Consider the following 25,671-nt stretch of genomic DNA (forward strand, 5'->3'; position numbering starts at 1 on the left):
ACAGCTACTTAGGAGGCTGAGGTGGGAGGATTGCTTGAGCCTGGGAGGCAGAGGTTGCAATGAGCCGAGATCATGCCACTGCACTCTAGCCTGGGTAACAGAGCCAGACCCTGTCTCAAAAAAATGTTTTTTAATGTACAGAAAGATCAGCAAATAATATGACACTTTTGTATCTACTACCAAAAGTAAACAGATGTTAAAATGTTGTCATGTTTGTTTTAGATCACTCTTTTCTTAAAAATAAAATAAATCACTACAGATAGAGCCAAGTACCTCCACTCTCCTCTGCTCCCTGGAAGTATCGACTATGCTGAAACTGGTGTTCTTCTGTCTCTTGTAGATTTTTGTTCGGTTATTATTTGTTTATGCATTTAAAAATAATATGTTCTATTATATACATCTAAAACGTTTTCTTATTATATGTATTTGTCACTTTTTTCCTACTCCACATTATGTTTATTTTCCTCATTTTAAGGTAATAATTTACTTATAGCTAATTTTACTCTTTTTAGTGTAGTATACACTTCTATATGTTTTGATACATATGTCCAAACATGTAATTACCACCACAAGTAAGATATAGAACAGATTTGTTACCCCAAAAAGTCGCTACTAGGACCTTGATATTTGACATACATATACTAGGCTCTAGACAATGGAAAGCCTAGCCTTGAATCTCAAGAGTGCTTTGTCTGCCATTCTGCGGTGTTACTTCCTGCTTGAAGCAATCAATGCCTGAGAACTGAGGGAGAGATGGTGGCAGAGAGCTATGAAATTCACAAGCAGGAATCTCAGTTAATATGCAGCCACCCTTGCCCGCCGCCAGTCAAAGTCCTAGGGCCTAGCCAAAGCTAGATCCATGAGAAATATTGGTCATCTAGTGAGTAAATAAACGAATAAATGAAACAACTTATGTAGGAAGGTAGATAAGTGATTGTTCTCTTCTCCATCCTTTCTGAGTGCCAGGAGTTACCAAGGAGGCTTCAGGGTTGGGCTTTAGCCCTGTTCCTTTGGTCTCCGATGTTCGGGGAGATGCGGATTGATTTCAGCCCCAGGAGCAAGGTGTCCTGCATTCCCATCTCGGATATTGCTCAATACAGCCTCATAGGCTCTTCTGGGTTGTGTGAGTGTCTCCTTATGGGATATCTGAGCTCTTGCTTGCCATCTTTCACCCAGTGAACCAGCAGCTCATCGCTTTTTCTCCCCATGAGAAGAATGAATTCACTTGGATTGTTAAGTATAAAAGTGTTAGGGAAAGACTCTTTTAAACTGCTAACCATAAGGCTTAACCGCCCTGGTAATGGAGATCAGTGCTCCTTTCTACTTTCTTTAGAGCCCAAGGATCTTCAGCAACTACGGCTCCCAGGATGGTACGTATTTTCCAAAGGAAAAATGGGTTATGATTGATTAGTTATGTCTGCACAAGAGATGGACAGATAGAGCAAGAGAGTAAATATAGCTGTGCTGTATTTACCAACCCTGACTCATGCCTTTGATGCTGCCATATTACTTCTCCAAGATGTGGTAAAACAAGCCCTTCTATGGCAAAAAGCCTCCTTGCCCTTCTGGGATGCCCAGTTTCTTTTTCTTTTTCTTTTTTCTTTTTTTTTGAGACAGGGTCCCACTTTGTCACTTGTGCTGGAAACCAGTGGTGTGACATAGTTCACTGTAGCCTCGACTTCCTGGGCTCAAGGCTGGGCTCAGCCTCTCAAGTAACTAGCACTACAGGTGCACACCACTGCACATGACTTTTTTTTTTTTTTTTTTTTTTAATGGGGTTTTGTTTTTTTCCCCGGCTAGAGGGCAGGAGCACCATCTCAGCTCACTGCAATCTCTGCCTCCTGGGTTCAAGTGATTCTCATGCCTCAGCCTCCTGAGTAGCTGGGATTACAGGCATGAGCCACCACATCCAGCTAATTTTTGCATTTTTTTGGTCAGGCTGGTCTTGAACTCCTGACCTCAAGTGATCCACCTGCCTCAACCTCCCAAAGTGTTGGGATTACAGGCATGAGCCACTGCACCTGGCCAGTAACTTCTAAATTTTTTTGTAGAGAGGGGGTCTTGCTATGTTGCTCAGGCTGGTCTCAAACTCCTGGGCTCAAGTGATCATCCTGCCTTGTCCTCCCAAAGTGTTGGGATTATAGGCATGAGTCACCATGCCCGCCTGCCCGGTTATCTTATGGTGTCCAAACAGCTAACTGACCTAGACAGACTCTGTCTGGAGGCAGCAATGATGGAGGTGTTCTTCTTGTGGCTAGGCTGAGAAGATAACAGCAATGGAGTTGGCTTAGCACTCCTGCAGACCCTCTGTGCCAGAGACAAACCAATACAGATGCCTGAACTGGGCTTCATTTCTTATTGAAGGTCTTGGCAGCAAGTCCCAGGGTATTTTCATTATTTAGCATCCTGATTGAGGTGTGCGTCTGTGTGAGAGAATGAAGCACACAGGTCCTGCATCTCATTACTTCCTCTGATGAAAGGAAACAGGCAGCCTAGCCTTGGGAATTCTAAGTTGCAATGGAAAAAAGAGCAGTCCCAAGTCTTAGCCACTTTCCTGTTGCATGTGCTGGCCCTGTTGGGGTGGGCTCTCCATTGGGGGTTTGTTGACTTTTTGCTTCTGCTAACTGTTCACAAGAAAAAATCAAAGCAGAATCTCTGTGTTTTAAAAAGTACTTAGCTAAAGTATGCAGCAGATCTCTTTCTTCTGCCCCATGGGAGACTGGCAAGTCCAGTGCCCAGTGGAAGCAAAGTCTCTGCACAAAGAGGTGATGCCTTCACCCCGCAGGGCTCCTGGGGACCCCCTGGGGGAGGGACAAATTTGGGGAACAGCAGCTGCTGAGGGCCAAGCTCCAGTGATCTTCAGTTCTTGCTCACTGCAGATCAAAGAAGTCTTGCTGTGTCCAGATCACATAAATATTGAATAAGGCTGCTTGGAATCCTTAAAAGAGTTTGGAGAGGAGGAGGAGTCCAGTGCAGAAGATGGTATCAGAAAATGCTGACCCTCAGCTAAGAGCTAATACAAAAGTCAGCAACAAAGGAATGAGAATGGATCCTATCAGGCATGGCTTCTATTTTCGGCTTGGAATTTGCACACGCATTGCTTTTAAGGTATAAGTCGTGCAAGAATTTGACTGTCTGGGTCAGAACAATGAGAAGGAGAAAAGCATTTATCTCTTGGTTTGGTTTTCTAAACTTTCTTCCTTTATTTGGAAGTCCAGTATATTAACTTGAGGCTCCTGACCTCACACTGGCTTTCTACCCTTGTTGCCGGAGAGTTCTCTACCCACTGCTGGGGCAGATGCTCTCAGGGGTCTTTCACGAGTAGGCTACTCTCCAAAGGACCCCTGTTGATTTAGGAGTCATGTTTGCTGGGAAGCATTTCATGGCACCCCAAATCTGAACCAGGCCCCTCTGTCTGCAGCCCCACAGGCCCCGATGCTCTTTCACCAGAGCACACGTAACACTGGCTTGTGTGCATGTCCGTCTCTCCCACTGCACTACAGCAGCTGGGGCAGGCTCAGTGCTTTACTCACCAGTACATCCCCAGCCCCTAGCACAGTGCCTGATACACAGCAGTGCTCAACAAACATGTACTGAATGAATACACTAGAAGTGTGTGAGGGAAGCTCCCAGGGCGGCCCTCCAGCCAGAAGCTTCCTGGGTTCTTGTTGTGGCTTCTCTAGGTAATCACTGGTACCACCCAGGAGATCAGAATACCAGTCCCCCAACTTGTCTGCCCTCAAGTGTAGCGCATCCAGTAGGCTACCTTATGAGACATGAAACTCTTTTCCTATGGTGTGGTGAGTCTGGGTGCAAACCTTTTTGGAGCAAGTGGTGGGCACATAGTCAGGTGTGAATTCTACCCTGTGGTTTAGGGTTAAAGCCTCATTTCATGAGTCTCTTCACAGGCTTTTCAAATTCTCTCGCCATCTCTGGTTGCTCTAAGCCCAGATTCTTGAGGTTTAATGTCTTTCTTCACATTTTACCTTTTTGTTTATTTATTTTGAGACAGGGTCTCATTCTGTCACCCAGGCTGGAGTGCAGTGGTGTGATCATGTCTCACTGCGGCCTCAATCTCCCGGGCTCAGGCAATTCTCTTGCCTCAGACTCCCACGTAGCTGGGACCACAAGCACACACCACCATGCCCAGCTAATTTTTTATTTTTGTAGAGATGGGGTCTCACTATGTTGTCCAAGCTAGTCCCAAACTCTTAGTCTCAAGTGATTCGCCCTCCTTGGCCTTCCAAACTGTTGGGATTACAGGTGTGAGCCACCGCACCCAGCCATATTTTACCTTATTTTCCTTGTCAAAGGCTGGGACATCTCTCACTCTTTCTCTTCTTTGTGGGTTTTTGGAAGATGAGGGCATTTTGGAGTCAAGGTCCCTCGGTGTCCAGTTGAAATTCCTCTTCTTGTAGCCCCTTGGAAGATTCTGTAGGTCTGGTCTTGAGTGCCCTGTATTCATACTTTGTGTCCTTCCCGTGCTCTGTTCTCCATCCTCTTGTCCTCTCTGGAAGCTCTGTTCACTGAATGCATGTGCCCAGGCCTCGTGTCCCATTGAGGCTCACCCGCCAAACCCATCCTTCACAGCACCTGCCCTGCAGAAAAGTCCTCATCCATCCGCATCCTCACCGGGACTGTCATCAGCTCCGCCTCCCACCGAGGGTCTCCCGCTGACCTCCTCCCTCAACTTCCCAAATTCCACCGCTTCAAAGTTGTTTGCCGAGCCTGGGTCTCCCCTCCGTGCACTGTGATTTGGGGAAAGGACTTGAGGTTTCCAATAGTCACTCACCTCTGTCCTCACTTGCTCTTTCTAATGAGAAGGTGCCATAGGCCTTGAGAAAGTGAGCAGGGATTTACCAGGACAAAGGGAAAACCTCATTCCAGGAAGAGGAAACAGCCAATGCAAAGGCCCAAGGAAGAAAAATAAGTGAAAAACAAAAATGAAAACAAAACAAAACAAACAAAAAAAAAGGCCAGCAACCTGGTATGACATGGGGTGGTGGGAGCCTGGGGGACAGGGCTGAAATCCTTGCCTTGAAAATAATTTTACGGAGAATCATCAAAATATCTTTGGGTAAGACTGTGATTGATTAGCTCTGTGTTTGTATTGTATTCCTCCGTTCACAGACAAAGGGCTAGTCTTGAAATCAATAAAAACATTGATGAGAAAAAAATAAGAAGAAACTGATTGTTAAAAGTAGCCAAAGACCCATAGAACGAGTAAAAGATATGATTAGAAGTTCACAGAGTCTGAGTGTGGTTGCTCACCCCTGTAATCCCAGCACTTTAGAAGGATCGCTTGAGCCCAGGAGTTCAAGACCAGCCTGGGCAACAGAGCAAGACACCGTCTCTACAAAAATATATTTTTTTGAGACAGAATCTCCCTCTATCACTCAGGCTGGAGTGCAGTGCTGTGATCTTGGCTCACTGCAACCTCTGCTTCCCAGGTTCAAGTGATTCTCCTGCCTCAGCCTCCTGAGTACTGGGATTAAAGTCGTGCGCCACAACGGTTGACTAATTTTTATATTTTTAGTAGAGACAGGGTTTCACCATGTTGGCCAGGCTGTTCTCGAACTCCTGACCTGAAGTGATTCACTGACTTTGGTTTCCCAAAGTGCTGGGATTACAGGTGTGAGCCACCATGCTTGGCCTCTCCAAAAAAAAAAAAAAGCATGTGCCCAGGCCTCGTGTCCCATTGAGGCTCAGCCCCCAAACCCATCCTCCACAGCGCCTGCCCTGCAGAAGATTCCTCATTCAGCCGCATCCTCACCCGGGCTGCCATCAGCTCCACCTTGCACCGAGCGTCTGCCGCTGACCTCCTCCCTCAACTTCCCAGCTTCCACCGCTTAGATAGGGTACACCTGAGTGACCTGTATATATATATATATATATAAAAATAATATATCTCACCTGGGCATGGTCACACATACCTGTAGTCTCAGGTACTCAGGAGGCCAAGGTGGGAGGATTGCTTGAGCCGGGGAGATCGAGGCTGCAGTGAACTGAGATCATGCCACCGCACTACAGCCTGGATGATAGAGCAAGACCCTGTCTCAAATAAATAAATAAATAAATAAAAGTTTTAAAAAGAACTCAGGATGGGTGCAAAAGAACCTAACAGTGGTTGCCCAAGTGCAGGTGGGAGAAGTGTGGGAACCAGGCACATAGGGAGCAGGGGCGAGGCACTGTTCACTGTGAACCTTTTAATACACATTTCCTCAGATTTGAATCATGCAACTATGTATCCTATTCAAAACCTCACATAAAAAATAAATTGCTTGTTCCCACAGTCTTTTTTTCAGAATAGCTCTTCTGTAGCTCAGCTGCCCGGGGAGCCCAGCATCCAGCTTTATGACTCACAAACCATCTCCAGTGATCTCAAGTGTTAAAAAATATTTCCCCCAGGCCGGGCGCGGTGGCTCAAGCCTGTAATCCCAGCACTTTGGGAGGCCGAGACGGGCGGATCACGAGGTCAGGAGATCGAGACCATCCTGGCTAACACAGTGAAACCCCGTCTCTACTAAAAAATACAAAAAACTAGCCGGGCGAGGTGGTGGGCGCCTGTAGTCCCAGCTACTCGGGAGGCTGAGGCAGGAGAATGGCGTAAACCCGGGAGGCGGAGCTTGCAGTGAGCTGAGATCCGGCCACTGCACTCCAGCCTGGGCGACAGAGTAAGACTCCGTCTCAAAAAAAAAAAAAAAAAAAAAAAAAAAAAAAAATTTCCCCCAAACAAATTCCTGGACACCTTTAGCGAGCAGCTGCCAGGGGTCACCCATCTGTGAGCCACTACAACTCCTCCCAGGTTGAAGATGACCCCCTGGTCTCCCTGGGGGCTTTGAGTTAAGTGTCTGCGTTTCTCTACCTGCTTCTCTCCCACACAATCCATCAGTTTCACGTGGTGTCTCCATGCCCTTTATTTTGGTATCTTTCTTCCCTGAGCATCTCTGCCCTAAGATGGCCTGGCTGAGAAGTTCTGTGAGAAGTTCTCACCCTCTTTGGGCTTTGGGATCCCTTTTCGAGACCTTGTACTTGGTGCGTATCCAATGTGCTTGCCCAATTTGAACACCTTATAAAAACCTTTGAAATCACTATGTGAAAATCTTGCAAACAAGGAGCAGCTGAACTGGAGAAAGAGCCAGCCAGTTGCTCGCTACTTTCTCAGAAGTCCGATGGAAAGCACCGTGTCCCAGAGTTCCAGGAGGTGAATGGCAATGTTAACCTTCGCAGCCCTGGGATATGACTGCCTGAGACAACGGGCCTCTCCTCTACCAGTGGTGTTCATGCAATTGCCCTCCTTAGGACGCACAGTCAGAAATTTCCCAGGAGAGCTTTGGGTCTGAACTTTCCTCCTTTTGGCCTAATTACCCTGTGTCTGTCATATCAGTCACTCAGGTCTAAGCTATCTAAGCTAACTTACTACCCACAATTCCTTAAGCAGATGCTGAATTAAAGATTAATAAGCTTAAGTCCAACCAGGCCGACTCATTTCCCTGCTCTTCTTTTTGAACGCTGACCTTTTTTCAGAAGCATTCTGTTCATTTGTATATCACTTTTTTCAGTCCCAGAATGAACAGATTCTGTATCTTTGGTTACACATTTGAATTCCCAACCAGTTATAAACTCTTAGAGTGTGCAGGGACCACCTGTTTGCCATCTTTGTTCACCCACAGTCACTAAAACACAGCCGACCCTCTGTAAATACTTGAGTAAATGAATGAATGAGAAGTTGAGTGAATCTCTAACACTATGTACTTAGATCACCTCTGTCCAGTGGAAATGTCTGTGATGACAGAGACGTTCTATAGCTGTGCTGCAGGCAGCTACTAGCTCTTGAAATGTAGCTGGTATGGCTGAAGAACCAAATTTTAAATTTTAATTAATTTTATTGAAATGGTCATGCGTGGCTAGTGGTTATCATATAGAATGGTATAGATATAGGTCATTAGCGTTATAATTTGATCATCCATATTGATATACTATGGAATCTTCTTAATTAACTCTTCTTATTTCACAAGGCCCAAAAACTTTCAGCAACAGTTTTAGAAGCAGTGAAAAAGCATATAAGCACTTCCCATGATCACCACAGGTGAACAGAGGCCAAAAGGAGAAAGAGTGAATAGAAGTTCTTTCCACCTGCTTTTTTTCTGAGAAAGTCTTGGGTCCCTGGGAGTATAAAGAGTCAGCCTCTTGGTTTCTGACTCACCCAAGAGCCACCTCCTAGATTGCTCCAAACCCCTACCAGCAGGCCAGGCACAGAGTCAGGGCTGCGTCTGAGGAAGAGTGCCATTTGCTGAGTCATCAGCACCATTTCTCAGAACAGGTGTTCTTTGGCCATCCTCCTGGGAGGGCGCCCCACCTGTGGTGCCTTCACCTGCAGGGTGACTGCAGCCCATGGACAGGCATGAGGCTTATTCCTGCTCAGGAATGTTGGAGGTGGTGTGGAGCTACCAGAAATGTATGCCCAGAGACCCTAGTGGAATGAGATCCAGGAGTTGATTTTGTGCTATGGCACAGGGGATCTACCAGAGGCTGAGTTCCCTGCAGCAACTTAAATGCCACACGAGGACATTTTCTTCAGTACTTGGTCCATCTGGCTACACCCAATGTCTCCACTGGCAGAAGGCAGAATACTTTGTCATCCAGGGTGTGTGGGGCTCAACAGTCACAGCAGGAGGTGGCTGGAGAGGAGGCACTTATGGATGTGTGTGTGTGAGGGGGGTAGTGGGGGGATCCCCTAGGTGCTACTGTCCTTGAAGTGCTAAAACAGGACAATCTCTTCACACCCAAGGTGAGCAGTGCTTACTCCTGTCTGCCAAAGGAAGGCTTACTCCTGTCTGCCAAAGGAAGGCAGTTCCCCTTTGCATTCTGGGTTAGAGAATGTTCACAGAGCAAGTTATCAACACTCCCATGATGCCAGGTCACTAAGCCAGAGTTCCCAGGGCTGCCCTCATCCTCTGCTCTCACCCCTGAGGGATACAAGCAAAAGGTACCTACCACCTAGCATGTCCCAGTCTTGAGCTATGCCGTCCCCTCTGGGCAGCCCAACCTGCTTACCAGGTCTCATTTGGAAGACAAAAAGATTGCAGTGACGACGGGTCCCTGACACAGCAGAACTCCCAGGGTGCCTGAGGCCTAGGGTAGTGTCTGGGTGCAGTCTTGTTTCGACATAACCTACACACCCTACAGGCCCAGCAGGCAGGGCGGGTGCAGCCCAAACTGCACATGACACACAGGAGAAGCTCCGATTCCCAGTTGCACAAACAATGCCTCATTCAGGGGCTCAGGGAAGCGCAGAGGTAGCTGTGACTCCACACTGATGTGCCTCGCCCTTCTCTCACTCTGACTCTTCTGCCAACCACATTTTCAAAATCTTCAGGGCAGGGGCAAGTGTAGGTTTGGAGAATAACTTGTGTCCAGGTATCGAATTGCTGCAGGAGTAAGATGCTGACATCACGGCAGGCTAGTGTCAGCTTGTCATCCGGGCCTTTGCTTCTTGAAATCCCATCCAGCTGTGTCTAATAGTCCTGTAGTTTCAATCGCCCTACTTTTTCAGAGCAACTTATCCCTGCAGACGGTATGGCTATTTCTGGGTCAGGTGTGACTGAAAAGGCTAGTGTGAGCAGACCAGCCCGGCCATTCCAGAAGCCTCCTTTCAGGTTTCCTGGAGAAAGATTGTCTCAGCCTATAGCTGTGGCTTTGTGCATTTCTTGGGATGCTGAAGGTTAATGCCTCCAGAAATTGTTCCCTAAATAAAGAATACTTAATTGAGGGCAAAACTATCTGTGCAGCATAGTCAGAGAATTTTAGATTTGGATGGCTAAAGAGAAGGTAAAGATCACAGCTTCATCTGAAGGGTGAGGAAAACAATACCAAAGAGGTTAGGGAATTTGGTCAATGCCACCCAGCTTATAGGCAGAGCTACCAGAACCTTGAGGAAGCAGTTGGTCAAGACAATGCTTAAGTTCATGAGTACAGACTGGCTTTGAATGAACACAGGATACTTACTCTGGACTCCTCACTCAGCAGAAGGGGTATGGAGTCAAAATCATTTTGATGAATGTTTTCCTTTTTCCCCCAGTATCAGACCCTAAATTTTATCATCTCTTAAATAGGGTAATAACTTTTCCTCATCATCAAACGTTTTGCTTTTTCTTTTTTCCTAGATTGCACATAACTGGATTTATGTAATTTGTGATTCACTTGATTGACTGAATCTGATTGCAGGGGAAGACTCGAATCCACCTTCCCATCTCCAGGGAAGATTGTGCTGGGCTCAAAAGATGCCAAGACCTCTTGGGAGGGTGACCTCCAAGGTTGAACAAGGGGCAAAGCTTAATCTGCCCTTTCTCCCTGATAACCTGCATGTCAACTCTCAGGGAATTTGGACTGGTTCGTACTGAGATGAGAATGAGAGGGTGATACCCTCTTACGCTTTATGTAAACTTTGGTCAGATGAACCCCTTTGGCCGGGGGAGAGATGTGCAGGGCCTCCTTGCCATGGACTGGGATACGCCACAAGATGAGTGAAGCCTCTGCATTTTCTGTGAGCCAGATATTTGCTCTCTTCCCTATCTTGCCCTGGAAATGCAGGGGCCTCTCAAAATAGGGTCTGGTAAAAGGATCAGCTAATGTTTTCCATAAAGTTTTTTTTTTTTTTTTTTTTTTTTGAGACCGAGTCTTGCCAAGCTGGAGTACAGCGGTGCAATCTTGGCTCACTGCAACCTCCACCTCCTGGGTTTAAGTGATTCTTCTGCCTCAGCCTCCTGAGTAGCTGGGACTAAAGGCACGCACCACCATGCCCAGCTAATTTTTGTATTTTTAGTAGAGACCAACAGGTTTCACCATGTTGGCCAGCATGGTCTCAATCTCTTGACCTCATGATCCACCTGCCTCAGCCTCTCAAAGTGCTGGGATTATAGACATGAGCCACCATGCCCGGCCCATAAGGTTCTTTAAAAAAAGTTTTTTAAAGGAAGTTCTTTAAAGAAAGTTTTTAATTGTTCTGCTGGAGGTCATTCCAGTTCTGTTTCTGAAATAGTTGCTGGTTAAGAATCTGGCGACCACCCATCCTCCATGGCAGGCCAGTTCTGTGGTGGAAACCCTGCCATTCTGGACATGTCAGGGTTATAAATTGGTTCTGGGATTGATGGTTGATGTACTCCACTGAACTAGGAGTGTGTTTGATACTATTTGGTAAAATTCTTTCAAGATTTTACATTCCAGGCCAAGTGTGATGTTCATGCCTATAATCCCAGCACTTTGGGAGGCTGAGGTAGACAGATCACTTGAGGCCAGGAGTTCAAGACCAGCCTGACAACATGGTGAAACCTCATCTCTACTAAAAAATACAAAACTTGGCCGGGCATGCTGGAGCATGCCTGTAGTCCCAGCTACTCGGGAGGCTGAGGCACAGGAATTGCTTGAACCTGGGAGGCAGAGGTTATAGTGAGCCGAGATCGTGCCACTGTACTCCAGCCTGGGTGACACAGCAAGACTCTGTTTCAGAAAACCAAACAAACAAAAAAGATTTCACATTCCTTTAACCCAAATAATGCAGTTTATATTTTTTTTTGATTTCCCTTCTAGTACATAGTCTGAACACATTGTAGACAGCAAAATTTAATTTAAGTTTTTAAAGGCTTAAATTAGGCAGAAACATACATGTGAGTAAAATAGCCCATGTGTTGAAAATAGAGTACAGATTTATAGTAAAAATATAGTGTTACTTATTCAAGTTGACAATGAGAAACAGTGATTTTTTTTTTTTTAATAAAAAGTTATCTCGGTAAAGAACTGATTCAAAAGTCCAAAAGTTTTCAATAACATTCCTCAAAAAATGTGACAGTAAATGTTGCAGAGAACAATTATTTAGCTTGGAAGGTGTAAACTTCGCGTTTATATTTGTGAGGAAGACAAATAACACCTCTGAAAACTTAAAACTAATATGAATAAAAGTGTTGATAGGCCAGGCACAGTGGCTCATGCCTGTAGTCTCAGTACTTTGGGAGGCTGAGGTGGGTGGATCACTTGAGTTCAAGACCAGCCTGGGCAACATGGAGAAACCCCATCTCTACAAAACTTACAAAGCTGGGTGTGGTAGTGCATGCCTATAGTCCCAGCTACTCAGGAGGCTGAGGTGGGAGGATCACTTGAGTGAGCCCAGGAGGTGGAGGCTGCAGTGAGCTGTGACCACACTACTGCACCCCAGCCCTGGTGACAAGCAAGACTCAGTCTCAAAAAAAAAAAAAAAAAAATTATTGAGAAATGCCACAGATATTGAAGTCATCCTTAAGATGAGATGATTTATTATTCTAGCATGTGTTGAAAGGATAAACTGGGCAAACATGTCAGATATTTGAACAGATCAAGGGAAAGTGTGTCTTGAAAATGCCCTCCCAGAGCTGGAGAGCCGGGGCCAGGATGTCACCGAGAGCCACCGCGTGTCATCCTTTCAAGGGGCTTTCCCATACCTGGGGCCTGATGCTAGCTTGAGGAAGCTGAGTCCCCGGGGGCATTTGCAGCCTGTGTACACCTAGAAATTAAAGATAGTGTCTGGCTCCTGTTCTTTTAGCTGAGTCAAAGGCAGAGTTGGTGCCTGATCATTTACTTTAATTTCTCACAACATGGGGGCTGATGCAGTCCCTGCTACAATGACATGATCTCCAGCTGATAGGGGAGAGGGCAGGAGGCAGGGACTCAGGCTCTGGAAAGTAGCACTTTAGTGGGAGACAATGAGCAAGAGTAGCTATCATTTTAAAGTCCAAATTGCTCAGCTCTGGAAGGTTCTGTCAGGGCAGGAGGCCGAGGAAGGTTGAAAGCAGGAATTGTTTTACTTTCTTGGGCATGGTAGCAGATTGAATACCAACAATAGCACGCGCACTTAAATCATTCCATTGGGCTGGAGATGTTTTAGCCCAAGGTCACTTATTTTCAGTTTGAAGTAAAATGCTCTAAGTTGTTGCCTTAACATTTTCAGATGCATTTTTGAGTTGAACTTTGGCCATGCTGTCAGGCAGGTGCTTGGAGAAATGTTGTTAGCTTTGGAAACTGCTCCTTCTGCAAGGACCTGCATGGCCTGGAGAGGTTAACCCATTTCCCAAGGCTCCTCTTTGGGCCGGGAGACCTCGGTGCCCCTCTGACCTGCTTTTGTCCTGGTTCCTAGTTCGAGCCCACAGAAGTCTTTCACCTTTGCTTTTCTGAAGGACTTTCAAAAGTCTGGAAAAAAACAACAAACAAAACCCAAACACACACACGTGGGGTCAGATTTCTGCATTTAGACGCTGCTTTGACTACAATAATGTCTATTCCTTAGAAATGTGCCACTGCCTTTTATTTTCAATAGTCATGGCCAACTTTAACACGAGGAGATTTGGTGTCTGAAATACTGAATGTTTTCAGGTTGTGATGGTCTCAGCCCAAGAGTGATGGGAGCAGGCCCAGAAGAAGGGGTACTCATGGGCGTGACTCCCTGGCTCACTCTGCACCCCTTGGGAATAAACTTCCATCCTCGTTTCTTTGTTGGGGACTCCACAAGCAAATGGAAGGTGGTAAAGTTTGAGCCTCCTGTAAAACTATTCTTCCCTCTCCTGGGTGAGACAGGCCTGGAGGGAGGAACTGCTTCATTGCTGAGTTACGCAGCACACACTCGCTGTGCGTCCTGAGCTGAGCTGAGCTATGTAAGATCAAGAGCAGAATGGGCTTTGTTCTTGGCTATTGGGAGCTCCATGCAGAGATATGGAACCCCAGAGGCCTCAGATGCAGACTGAAGAGGATTTAACCAAGGCCTGCGACTTTCTGGGGACATCTGTTGCCAGGCTCAGCTATCTGGTGGGCGCTAGGTATGTATTCACTCCAAGAGTGGTACCGAGAACGTCCCCTTTAGGCCCAAAGGTGAACTTTGAAATGAACTTCCAAAATATATATGTTTAATGTGTAACAACCAGCTCTCGGGGTGGGGGAGAAGCCCTGATTTTGTATTGTTTGCCAATTTCTGTGGGATAAATACTCACCACAGCTGACTCGAAGCTAGCGACATCATGTCAACCGGCTTACAAAATTTCTGAAAATTAACAATGGGCTTTTGCAAGTAAAGTCTAGCTGCAGCTCACTACTGGCTCTAGCCCAGCACGGTACTACCGAAACTGACCTGAAGACACAGAGCTTTGGAGTCGACAGACCTGGCGAGGACTCCAGGCGCTTTCTAATTCTCCTCTCTGTGTTTCATCAGACTCGTGAATAAAACCCACCTGCATGTGGGAGACATTTTAATGGCGGGACAGACTCCCTTTACTGAAGATAAAGTATTATTTCTTGGTACAGTGGAAGGGAAAGAGGAAAGTGAGAATTCCACCACACACGTCTTTGTGAAGCACTTTCTGTGTATCAGAGTCTGCGCGAGGAGCTGGGAGAGATTCAGGAGGAATATGACCTGCCCTTGTGGAGCTCCCAGTCTGAGTGGAGAGACAGACAGGACAACCAGTAACTGCAGAACAGAGCAACGTGGAAAATGTCCTATAGTATTTGATCTAACAAAGAATTGAGGGAGGGCAAAGGAGAAACGATCAATTCAGATTTATGGAATTGGAAAAAGGCATCGTGTGTTTGATGAATGGATGTAAGTCTTCCAGCGGAAGGTCAGATGTGTAGCAGGAGTTCCCTAAACATTGATTCCCATCTAGGGTGCTTTCCACTCTAAGAATTCTGTGTCCTAGTACCAGTGTGCAAAGAAAACTGAGTAGATGCTAGATGAGCTGTGCCTACAATTATCTGCAAAAGGAAAGCTAAAAAGCCGAAGGCCTATTTGTAGCTGAATTACCAAATGCTGAGAGGATCTGCCTGGCAGGATCTGGGTTGGCTGTCCTTGCTGCCCAGAAACAGTGCACAGTTTTCTGCTATCCATTTCACTGGAGCTGGGGGCTGTGGCATCCCAATCACAGGTACTAGGGGGCTGGGGGAGGTGTTGAGATGGGGAGAACATAGTGGGGGTGGTTATCTCTCCAGGAAAGATCCAGAACACAGTGGCATTTTCAGTACCGGCTTCTGCAGTCTTTGCAGATGTGCTTCCTGCATTCCAGTGCCCTCCTGAAGGGAGGATTGGAGAACGGGCTCCAGTAGGAGGATGCAGACATCACACAGATTGGCAAGGCCCGCTCTCCTATTTATGGAGGAGAGAGTGTGCTGTGGAGCCTGGTGGCTGAGAACTTGTTCCTAGGGTGTGCAAGGGGGTGGGGGAAGGAGAGAGGAAAGGGAAACATCTGATTGTTTGAGCCCAAGCCCAGGACCACCAAGTGAAGCCCGCCCCCCGAAAGGCAGCGTGAGCCTTCCTTAACTTGAGATTTAGGGGAGCGCTTGCAGCTTGCACCCTGGGAATTCTCCTCAACCCTCCCACATATCAAGGAAGATGCCTGGCAATGTGTGTTTGCCTGCCTGACTGTCTGCTGCCTGGGAGAGGCTCCCGCTCCAGCAACTCTGCCAGAATCTGGAGCCCTGTATGGGTGTGTGGGAGTGGGGCAGAGAAGGGATGCTGGGGAGGGTCTTTGCTGCTCTCACTGGCCGGAGGGGGAGCATCTGTTTGGGGATGAGAAGCAGAGTGAGAAGGTACTTGGGCTATTAGCTGGTTCATCCAGCTCACTCACTCTGAGGGGGCCAGGAAGCGATGATTTGTAAGTTCTTGTGTGTGTGTGTGTGTGTGTGTGTGTGTGTGTGTTTATGAGAGAGAGAGAGAGGAGAGAGAGGGAGAGAGAGAAGTCATGAGAAAGCAACTTGGAGTAAATAGGCAATACTTGTCCTTAGCAATGATTGCCCTAATCCAAAGTAATTTAAATTATTTTACAAATGTATTTATTTGTCAAATAAATGTATAAGTATAATTACGTATAATTGGATTGTTGGTTTTGTTGATGGTTTGTTTGAGGGATTATTGAAGAATGAAAACACTTGCTGGAACAATCAGGCCCTCCCTCCCCATTTTACTCAAAAAACAACAAGAAAAAAATCTTTAGAGAAAAATGTTCTGTCTCCCCATTTTTTCCTACTCGTCCATTACCTCTCACCACTGCAATGACTCTCTCTCCTTCCCTTTGATCCCCTTGTCAGTTCACTCTGTTTAACCGTTCATTCACTCACTCATTCATTCAATCAATCAGTCAACCAATTAGTCAGTCAACAGACATATCTCAGGCACACGTGCCAGGCATTAGTATCTACGGGTGGAGGCTGTTAAAGAAGCTGATTTTCATTTTCATTTAGTCTCAGAGTTTCCGAACAGTTCATTTCACTCCCAAAAGGAGTGCACTTACACTCTTCTCTCAGTGAAAATGTCTGATTATCTGAGCCAGCAAAGGCAGCTGGGATGCCCTGGAGGATTCCTGCATCCTGCCAGGCTTGGCCAAGATGACACCAGGGGCTCTCGCCGATGCTGAGATTCCATGGTTTTGTTGTTATAATTTTTAACGTAATTGAATAGACACGAAGGAAGGACTGTGGTCCCTAAATTAGATTTTTCCCCTTAACTCCCAAGTGATCGATTCCAGTGAAGTCAAGGCCAGACGGGCTCCCCAACTCACGCTGAGCTCTGCCTTCTCTCCAGTGTTTGATTACCTGAGAGCTGTCTAGATTGAGCTGAAGGAATTCAGAAAAGGGCAGTATGAATTCTCCAGCGTGGAGGCCGACTTTGTGGAGAGGAGGCAGGGCCTATGTCGATGCTGCTCGCTCTATTTTCAGGGCTTGGCAGCATTCATCCTCAAAAAGGCTACGGAGGCCGGGCACAGTGGCTAACGCCTGTAATCCCAGCACTTTGGGAGGCTGAGGCAGGTGGATCACGAGATGAGGAGATTGAGACCATCCTGGCTAACACGGTGAAACCCTGTCTCTACTAAAAATACAAAAAATTAGCCGGGCGTGGTGGCGGACGCCTCTAGTCTCTGCTACTCCGGAGGCTGAGGCAGGAGAATGGCGTGAACCCGGGAGGCGGAGCTTGCAGTGAGCCGAGATCCGGCCACTGTACTGCAGCCTGGGCGACAGAGCGAGACTCTGCCTAAAAAAAAAAAAGGGGGGGGGTGCTAGGGGTCCTCACTCAGAATTAAAGGTAATGATTAAAAATTATGGACAGCACAGGCCGGGTGTGGTGGCTCACGCCTCTAAGCACCTTGGGAGGCCAAGGTGGGCGGATCACGAGGTCAGGAGTTCGAGATCAGCCTGGTCAATATGGTGAAACCCCGTCTCTATTAAAAATACAAAAATTAGCCGGGCATGTGGTGTGCGCCTGTAATCCCAGCTACTTGGGAGGCTGAGGCAGAAGAATCACTTGAATCTGGGAGGCAGAGGATGCAATGAGCCGAGATTGCACCACTGCACTCCAGCCTGGAGGACAGAGCGAGATTCCATCTCAAAAAAAAAAAAAAAAAAAAAAAAAAGATAGAAAAGAAAAGAAAATTATGCACAGGACAAAAAGGCAGAAATCGAGCACAAGACTATTTTCTCATTGGAGATCTGGCAGCCTCTCTAAGTCACACCCGGCAGAAGAAAGCCGAGTTTCACTTCAGGCCACATCAGTTCTCCCTAACAAGCGGATTTTGGCATCCCCACGAGGCGTGTCTGCACTCTGGGAACCTGCCAGAGTGAGCTCCATGCTGGCTACCCTGATGACATGAGCCCTCTGCGTGCTGCCCCGGCTGCACTGGGTGCTGGGGAAAGCCTGCATTTTGGGTATGCCTAGGGCCAGGGTTCAGACCGTTATCTCCCTGCAGCCTTGCATGCCTTCCCTTGCCTGTGTACCGTTCTCATCAGAAAAAGCAGGATTCTTGCTCTAAGTCCTGGTGATTTACATGGAGAATAATAAGTTCTGGCTTAATCATACCTCCAAGGAAGAAGAAATTCTCCGCCGAGCCCACCCTTCTCTTGACTTCTGTTCAGAAATCAAGTATTAATATAAATCAAGGCTCTCCCCCTCCTCCCATGCCAGAGGCTGTTCTGCAAAGCTGCCATTCATAGGGAGAACTGGCAATGAAGTGTCTGTCAAAAGGACTGTTTTTACAATCGGGACCTGCCTGTAGTGGTGATGAGGTAATTTCTTCTTAAGCTTCTGGTATCCAAGGAGAGAAAAAGAACAGCAAAACAAGTTCTGTTAATAAAGGTGTGAGAGTCTTTGGGTGTTTGCTGTTATTAAAGAGACCTTAAGGAAGGCTGCTTCTGAGCTAAAAGCAAACTTTTGTCAAAGATTCATTTTAGAAGGTTCAAAAGACACCAGAGAGAGAGAGAACAAGAGGCAGGAAGAGGCAGGCACAGAGAGAGGGGATGAGAGGAAGAGAGGGAGCAGGCAGCAGAGCCACGCTGTGCTGGGAGTCACGCATGCGGGCTTGGGCAGTTTGATCACTGAAACAATGTTTTCTATTAAGGTTGGTGCAATGGAAGAGAGAAATCTCTCGATTTTTTTTTTTAAGATGTGCTTTTGCTGCTGCTGCTCTGTTCGCCTAGAATGCTCTTTTCTGCCCATCTTTAGCCCATCTTTTCTAAATGGCTCAGTTCAAATGGCCCCTCCTCCGTGAAGCCTTCTTTGATATCTCCAGTGAGATACATAATTATTTTACCTTCTGTAGGTCAATAGTAGTTTTTTCTTTAAAAATTTTTAATTTTAATTTTAATTTAATTTAATTTTATTTATTTATTTATTTTTGACACAGAATTTTGCCCTCGTCATCCAGGCTGGAGTGCAATGGTGCGATCTTGGCTCACTGCAACCTCTGCCTGGCAGGTTCAAGAATTGTCCCTGCTTCAGCCTCCCAAGTAGCTGGGATTACAGGTGCCCGCCACCACGCCCAACTAATTTTTGTTTTTTTTTTGTTTTTGTAGGGACGGGGTTTCACCATGTTGGCCAGGCTGGTCTCGAATTCCTGACCTCATGTGATTCACCTGCCTTGGCCTTCCAAAGTTCTGGGATTATGGGCGTGAGCCACCGCACCCAGCCTAGTTTTACTTTTTGAGACAGTCTCTCTCTGTCACCTAGGCTGGAGTACAGTGGCGTGATCTTGGCTCACTGCAACCTCCGCCTCCCAGGCTCAAGTGATTCTCATGCCTCAGCCTCCCGAGTAGCTGGGACTATAGGCACGTGCCACTGTATTTTTGTATTTTTAGTAGAGACAGGATTTCACCATGATGGCCAGGCTGGTCTTGAACTCCTGACCTCAAGTGATCCATCTGCCTTGGCCTCCCAAAGTGCTGAGATTACAGGCATAAGCCACCATGCCTGGCCAAAAATTTTTATTTTTAATCGTGGTAAAATACACATAAGATAAAATTTACCATCTTCAATGTTTCTACGTGCACAGTTCAGGAGTGTTAAGTGTATCCACATTGTTGTGCAACCACTCTCCAGAACTTTCTCATCTTGCAAAACTGAAACTTTATCCATTAAAAACAACTCTCTATTTCCCAATCCCCCAGTCCCCGCAACTACCATGTTATTTTCCGTCTCTTGACTACTCTAGGTACCTGGTAAGTGAAGTCATACAATAGTAGTCTTTTTGTGACTGGTTTATTGCACTTAGTATGATGTCCTCAAGGTTTACCCATGTTGTAGCATGTGTCAAAATTTCTGTCCTTTTCAAGGAATAGTAATTTAATTTTTAAATGGCATTTATAACATGCTGTCTTATTTTTAAGCTATGTGTGCATATTATATCTCCCCTGTGGAATTTGAAATTCTGAGTTTCTCTCCCTTTGGAGTACCTATAGCCCAGTGCTTGGCAGGGAGTTTGTGCTAAAGAACATTAGTTGAGAAGATCAAAAGACCAATGCTACCCTATTGCCTTGAGTGGGCACTCCTAGACCTCTCCCTCCCTCCATACCATACCCCCAAAAGGCTCAACAGCAGTTTTGTTTGTTTGTTTGTTTGTTTGTTTTCTTACAGACAGGGTCTCTGTCACCCAAGCTGTAATGTAGTGGCGTGATCATAGCTCACAGCAACCTTGAACTCTTGGGCTCAAGCAATCTTCCCACTTCAGCCTCCTGAAGTGCTGGAACTACAGGTGTGCACCACCACACCCAGCTAATTTTTAAAATTTTTTGAGAGATGGGGTCTTGCTATGTTGGCCACACTGGTCTCAAACTCCTGGCCTCAAGCAATCTTCCTGCCTCAGCCTCCCTAAGTACTGGGATTATAGGCATGAGCCACCATGCCTGGCCTCTATGGCAATTCAACCTAGTCCATGTTGTCAAGGAGCGATGAGCAGAAAGGGATTGGTATCAGCAATTTTAGCCTTGTCTTAGCCTTGAACCATACCCTCATCTTCTCCTGACTTGAGCCTCTGCTTCCTTTTGGGAAACACCTTTGAAACACCTTTCCTGAAACAGGAAAGCTGACCCAATCTTAAAAGAACAGAAAGTCGGGACAGAAAGAGTGAGGAGTGCAGGAGACAAGTCATGCAAGAATGGAAGCTGGTATTTAGATTTGTTATCCTGTTAACTTTCTGGGTGTGTGTGTCATCCTTGTTAACAGGCATCTTCTGATAAAGGTGGGGTTGGTAATGGGGTGGGGGGCAGGGGACTGTGGAAGTCTTGCTATTAATCATACTAAACATCTTTTCTCAGCTTCTTCCCCAAGTCGTCCCTATGGAAGATTTGCCTATTATGCAACTCAGAAACAATAAGGGAAGCCTTGCTAAAATGTGGCTTAGGATCTTGGAGAACTAACTGTAACTTTATGCTTGGTCTGTAATAGCTATTTTTGGAGTTACTTTAGTTAGCTTGGCTCCTAACCCTGCCCTTTCCCTTTGTTCTCCCACAACCATTTGTAAGAGGGGATCATGAAATTAATACAGGCGTTGAGTCAAGCAGTCTGTGTTCCACTGGCAGTGTGACCTGGGGCAGGCCATTTCACCTCACTGAGCCTTAGTTTCCTCACCTGTAAAATGTGAAAAATATCACCTTCCTTACCAGGCTTTTCTGAGGATTTAATGACATCATGTTCAGTTCCCAGTATGGTGTCTGAAACACTGAGTGGATAATACCCAGGAGCTTCTTCCTCTTCTCCTCCTAAGTTGACTTGATGCCCCCCTGCTGAAGACCGTGGCTGAACTGACTCAGTTTGGATCCAGGATTCCTGGCTTTGTCTCTTCCCTAGTTGCCTGCCACACCCATGGGCACCCTTAGGTAGTTTATCCTTTTGGGACAACTGGACTCATTAGAGAAGGGTATTCTGGGGTGGAATAAAGCCCTCTTCAGTCCCCATGGAGCCTTTTTGAAAGATGAAGTTCTCAAACCCACAAGAGAATTCATAGAAGAGCACACCACCCACAGTTAGATTTCCCTCTCAAGTGCTTTATCTCCACGTGGGGCAGATGGCTCTTTGTCTGCATATGTTATTGGAGCTTTTGGAGTCCAACATTCAGAAGAGCTCTAATTTTTGGATTCATATCAGTTTATTAGAGAAGCCTAGTTCTGAGGATTGGCAAATGGGTAGGTGCTCAGACATCCCAGAACAAGCAGAGCCATGACAGAAGTTTCGGGAATGATCTCACAGAGTCGGTGCCTTCATGGACCCAGTGGGCCTAAATCCAATAGCCTGGATTTGTCACTTTCCCTTATTCCCTTATCAAACTCTTCCCTTTTGGACATCAGAGAAGGAAAGTGCTTCCTGCAAGGGGGCAATTTGCAAAGCTTCATGGAAGTGGCATTTGAGTGTGGCCTTAAAGGATGTGTAGGATTGGAAACCACAGATATTTAGAGGAAGGCTTTCCTGACAGAAGGAACAGCACCAGCAAAACACAGAAGTGGAAATTAGTAGCAGCATTAATGGAGAATAATTTGGGGAATAAGATACACAAATGGAATAATAAAAATAGCATTGGTTAAACATTGTGGGAGTCATTCTGTAAGATGGCCCCTGGTGATCTCTGCCTCCTGTTCTTCATGCCTTATGTAACCCCTCTCCTGGAGTGTGGTCTGGAATTACTGATTCACTTTCAATGCATACAATGTATCAGAAGTAATGGGATATTCCTTCTGAGAATAGATTATAAAAAAAGAGTGTGACTTCCTTCCTGGCATTTTCGCTTGCTCTCTCTTGAATTGTGTGCTCCAAACAAAGCCAGCTGCCATGTTGTGAGGAAGCCCTGTGTGGAGGACAACATGGTGAAGACGGAGGCTTGCCAGCATCCATGTGGTGAGCTTAGATGCACCCCTTCCCAGTTCCAGCCAAGCCTTCAAATGGGACCACTTGACCAGTTGCTTGACTACAATCTCATGAGAGACTTTGAACCAGAAGCTGAGCTGTGTCCAGATTCCTGACCCATACGAATAATGTGAGACAACTGCTTGTTGTTCAAATCACTAAGTTTGGGGGTAACATGTTTGCAGCAATAGATAACTAACATAAGCACTTAACTATAATGTGCCAGACACTGCAACAGGTCCTTCATAGATCTGATATTTAATCAACAATATTAGGTGGGTATTACTATCCCTTTTTTTTTTTCAATTGAGAAAACTAAGGTTTAGGCATCTGCCTAATTCCTATTACTATCTAGAAAGTGAAGGATCTGAGATATGAACCTAGGTAGTCTTATTCCTGGGCATATGCCCTGAACATGGACTCTCTACATTCTATAAGCAGTGCCCGTGGTTACAGTTTGGTCCACTCCTGCTGCCCCCTGTGTTGCCCCGCCCCACCTTCCCTGAAGTCGCCAGCCACCCAGCCCTCATGTCTCAGCAGAGCCTGAAAGGAGCCCTGGGGATTCCTCTTAAGTGTTTTGAGCAGAGTCTCACTCTCCATGCTCAGTTGCCTTAGCCAGGCTGTGCCACCTAAATCCAGCCCCGTGCCTCCGTGGACAGCTGTGGCCTGGCCCCTAGGAACCCAGCCTCTTGTCCTTGCCTACCTGCCACCCCTTACCCTTGGCACTTTCTGGGGTCTTAGAAGCCTGGGATAGTGGTATAACCCTCGGGTAGGGTAACAGTACCCTTTCTCTGACCCTGGGCTGAAGGTTACTTCCTTGGAGGCCATATCATCTCTTTTAGGACCCCCAAAATACAAATTTTCCATGGATTTAAATCATGGGGCTGGGGGAACCCAAAGGGTCCTGCTCCCACTGTAGGGGGCAGAGAACCCTAACCCTGTGGATCCCTCCCTGGTCTGCCCAGCCTTACTCTGCTTCCTCCACAGTGTCACTGGATAGTGGTTTGTTTCAGGGTATTCCTGGGAGACTTAAGCTTGCCGCTGCCCCTCAGTCATGTGAGAGATCCCCTCTTGGGCCTTTGCAGGGAGGCAGGGGTGGACATGTGTGGGATGCTACGTGCTCAGTCCTGGGAGACCATGGAATTCCTTCAGATCACAATATCTATTGGCAATGTCATCAAGACCTTTGGCACATTGGCTGAGTCTCAAGAGGTCTATAAATGAATGATTATCTCTGGCTAATATTAAAAACAAAGAAACATACTAATTAAACAGAACCTGAAGAGTTAGAACTGATCCTTCCATCTCTGTTCTCTGTTAACCCTTGGCAGGAATGAGCAGTGCCCTATGGCACAGAATGAGCTTACAATGGGCGGATCAAGGTCCCAAGGCAAGCTTTCCCTGGTGGCAGAACTGGGCACTTGTCCCAGCTCCACCACCTGCTGTCTGGATACTCCTGGGAGGTTCACCTCACTCCCTGAACCTGCGTCCTTTTCTATTAAACAGGAGCCTGGAGCAAGTCACCGCCAAGGTCCTTGCAATCTTGACGTTGCGGTTTTATGGGACTTCGTTTAATAATTGTTTCTAGGGCTGGCCGATGAGCAGGGTACTCCCCTTTCTGTTCTGATCCTCTCCTCTGCTCACAGGCTCCCCGATCCCTCTGCCCCTTCTGGAACCAGTGTTGCTTTATCTGAGCCACGGTTTCACATAGAAGTGCTCTGTGAGTCAGAGGCGGAAGCACTCAAGGCCCAGGAACAAAGTTTTGGGTAAAGGAGCAACTCTGGCCTCCCGAATCATTCTCAACAAGCCAGGAGTTTTCTTTCAGAGGCACATACAATGTACCAGTCTCTAAACACCTGCAGCAGCCCTCCTAACGCCCACTGGGAGGTGGGGAAAGGGGTGGCACAGTGACCGACCTTTAGCCAACTCCTGCCTTCTAGGAATCAGGTGCCACGCTGGGGACGATCCTATGTGTAGACTCCATTTTATAGAGACGGGAAGTCAGAAAATGCTAGAATCAATACTTAAAACTCAGCTTTTTGATTCCCAAGTTCATGAGAGAAGACATTATTTCATTAATTCACTCCCCACATATTTATTAAAGGAGTCTCAATGGATCATCTGAGTTGGCTTCAGGGTGGTTTATGAAGCAGAGAAGAAAAATGCTTTACTAAGTCACATGGCTAGAGAATGCATTTGACTTGCATTATACATTTAGACACCTTTCTCTGGTAGGACTGACTCAAAGCCCATTTAAAATAAATTCAAGGCCGGGTGTGGTAGCTCATGCCTGTAATCCTAGCATTTTGAGAGGCCAAGGCAGGAAGATAGCTCGAGTCCAGGAGTTTGAGACTAGCCTGGACAACATAGTCAGACCGCCATCTACAAAAAATAAAATAAAATAAAATTAGCTGGGTGTTGTGGCATGTACCTGTGGTCCCAGCTACTCAGGGGGCTGAGGCAGGAAGATCACATGAGTCGGTGAGGTCGAGGCTGCAGTGAGCCTTGATTGCACCACTGCACTCCAGCCTGGGCAACAGAGCAAGACCCATTTTGAAAAATCAAAACTAAAAATAATAACATAAATTCAAGAAAATGACAGTTGGGTTACTCTGTCTTCCTCTGGTTTCTAACAGGACTTCTCCTATTCCAATGGATGTTCTTTGGCCTCCAAAACAGCAGCCCCACCTGGTATTGAAGGGCCGGTATATAAACAACCTTCCTTCTATCTTATCCTGGCTGTCTTTATCAGATTTCACTCACTCCCTGGAGCCCCTTGCAAGGACTGGGCTGGGACTGCAGGGCTGAGCAGGAACCGGCTTCTCTATCAATTTCAGGGAAGGGCCTTCTAAACTCCACTCTGCTCCATACCCTCCAGCTAGAAACCCAACCTCCTGCCTTTGGGGAATTTGGCCCCAGTAGGGGCTCAGTGTCTTTTCCACAAGCACTTTTCCTATGGCCTTTAGGGGGGCACATGACTTTGAGGAAACCAGACAGCTGGGGGGACATGAGAATCAGGGCCGGTGCTTGCAGGAAAGAAAGCAAACGCTCTGAATGTGAGCCAGATGGCAGGTCCCCCACGCAAGGCAGGGGACTCAAGAACACTTCCTTTCATGCTAGCAGTACTAGCTGCTCCTACCTTCATGAAATGCATTTTTGAAAGCAGAACAAATGATTGTTCAATTCGAGAAGCCCACAGCCCTTAATACTCATAGTATTTTCACCATCACCCTAGCCCCTGGTCAGCTGGAAGAGCAGCAGGGGAGGGGAAGCACCACTTTGGTTTCTACCTCCCAGCTGGGGCAGGTGCAAGGTGGCACACTCCATCAGCTCCTTGCCCAGAAGGGCAAAATGATGTCTCCTTTCTCCCTCTCTTCCTTTTTCCCTCTCTCCCTCCCTCCTTCCTCCTTCCCTCTTTTCTTTCCTCCCTTCCAACATTTTTTGAGTGAGGATCTTCTGCCAGACGTTGTACAAAATTTGGGGAATCCAAGGTGCAGAGA

Source organism: Theropithecus gelada, chromosome 8 (assembly GCF_003255815.1).
Source record: "Theropithecus gelada isolate Dixy chromosome 8, Tgel_1.0, whole genome shotgun sequence".
In the NCBI taxonomy this organism is placed as follows: domain Eukaryota; kingdom Metazoa; phylum Chordata; class Mammalia; order Primates; family Cercopithecidae; genus Theropithecus; species Theropithecus gelada.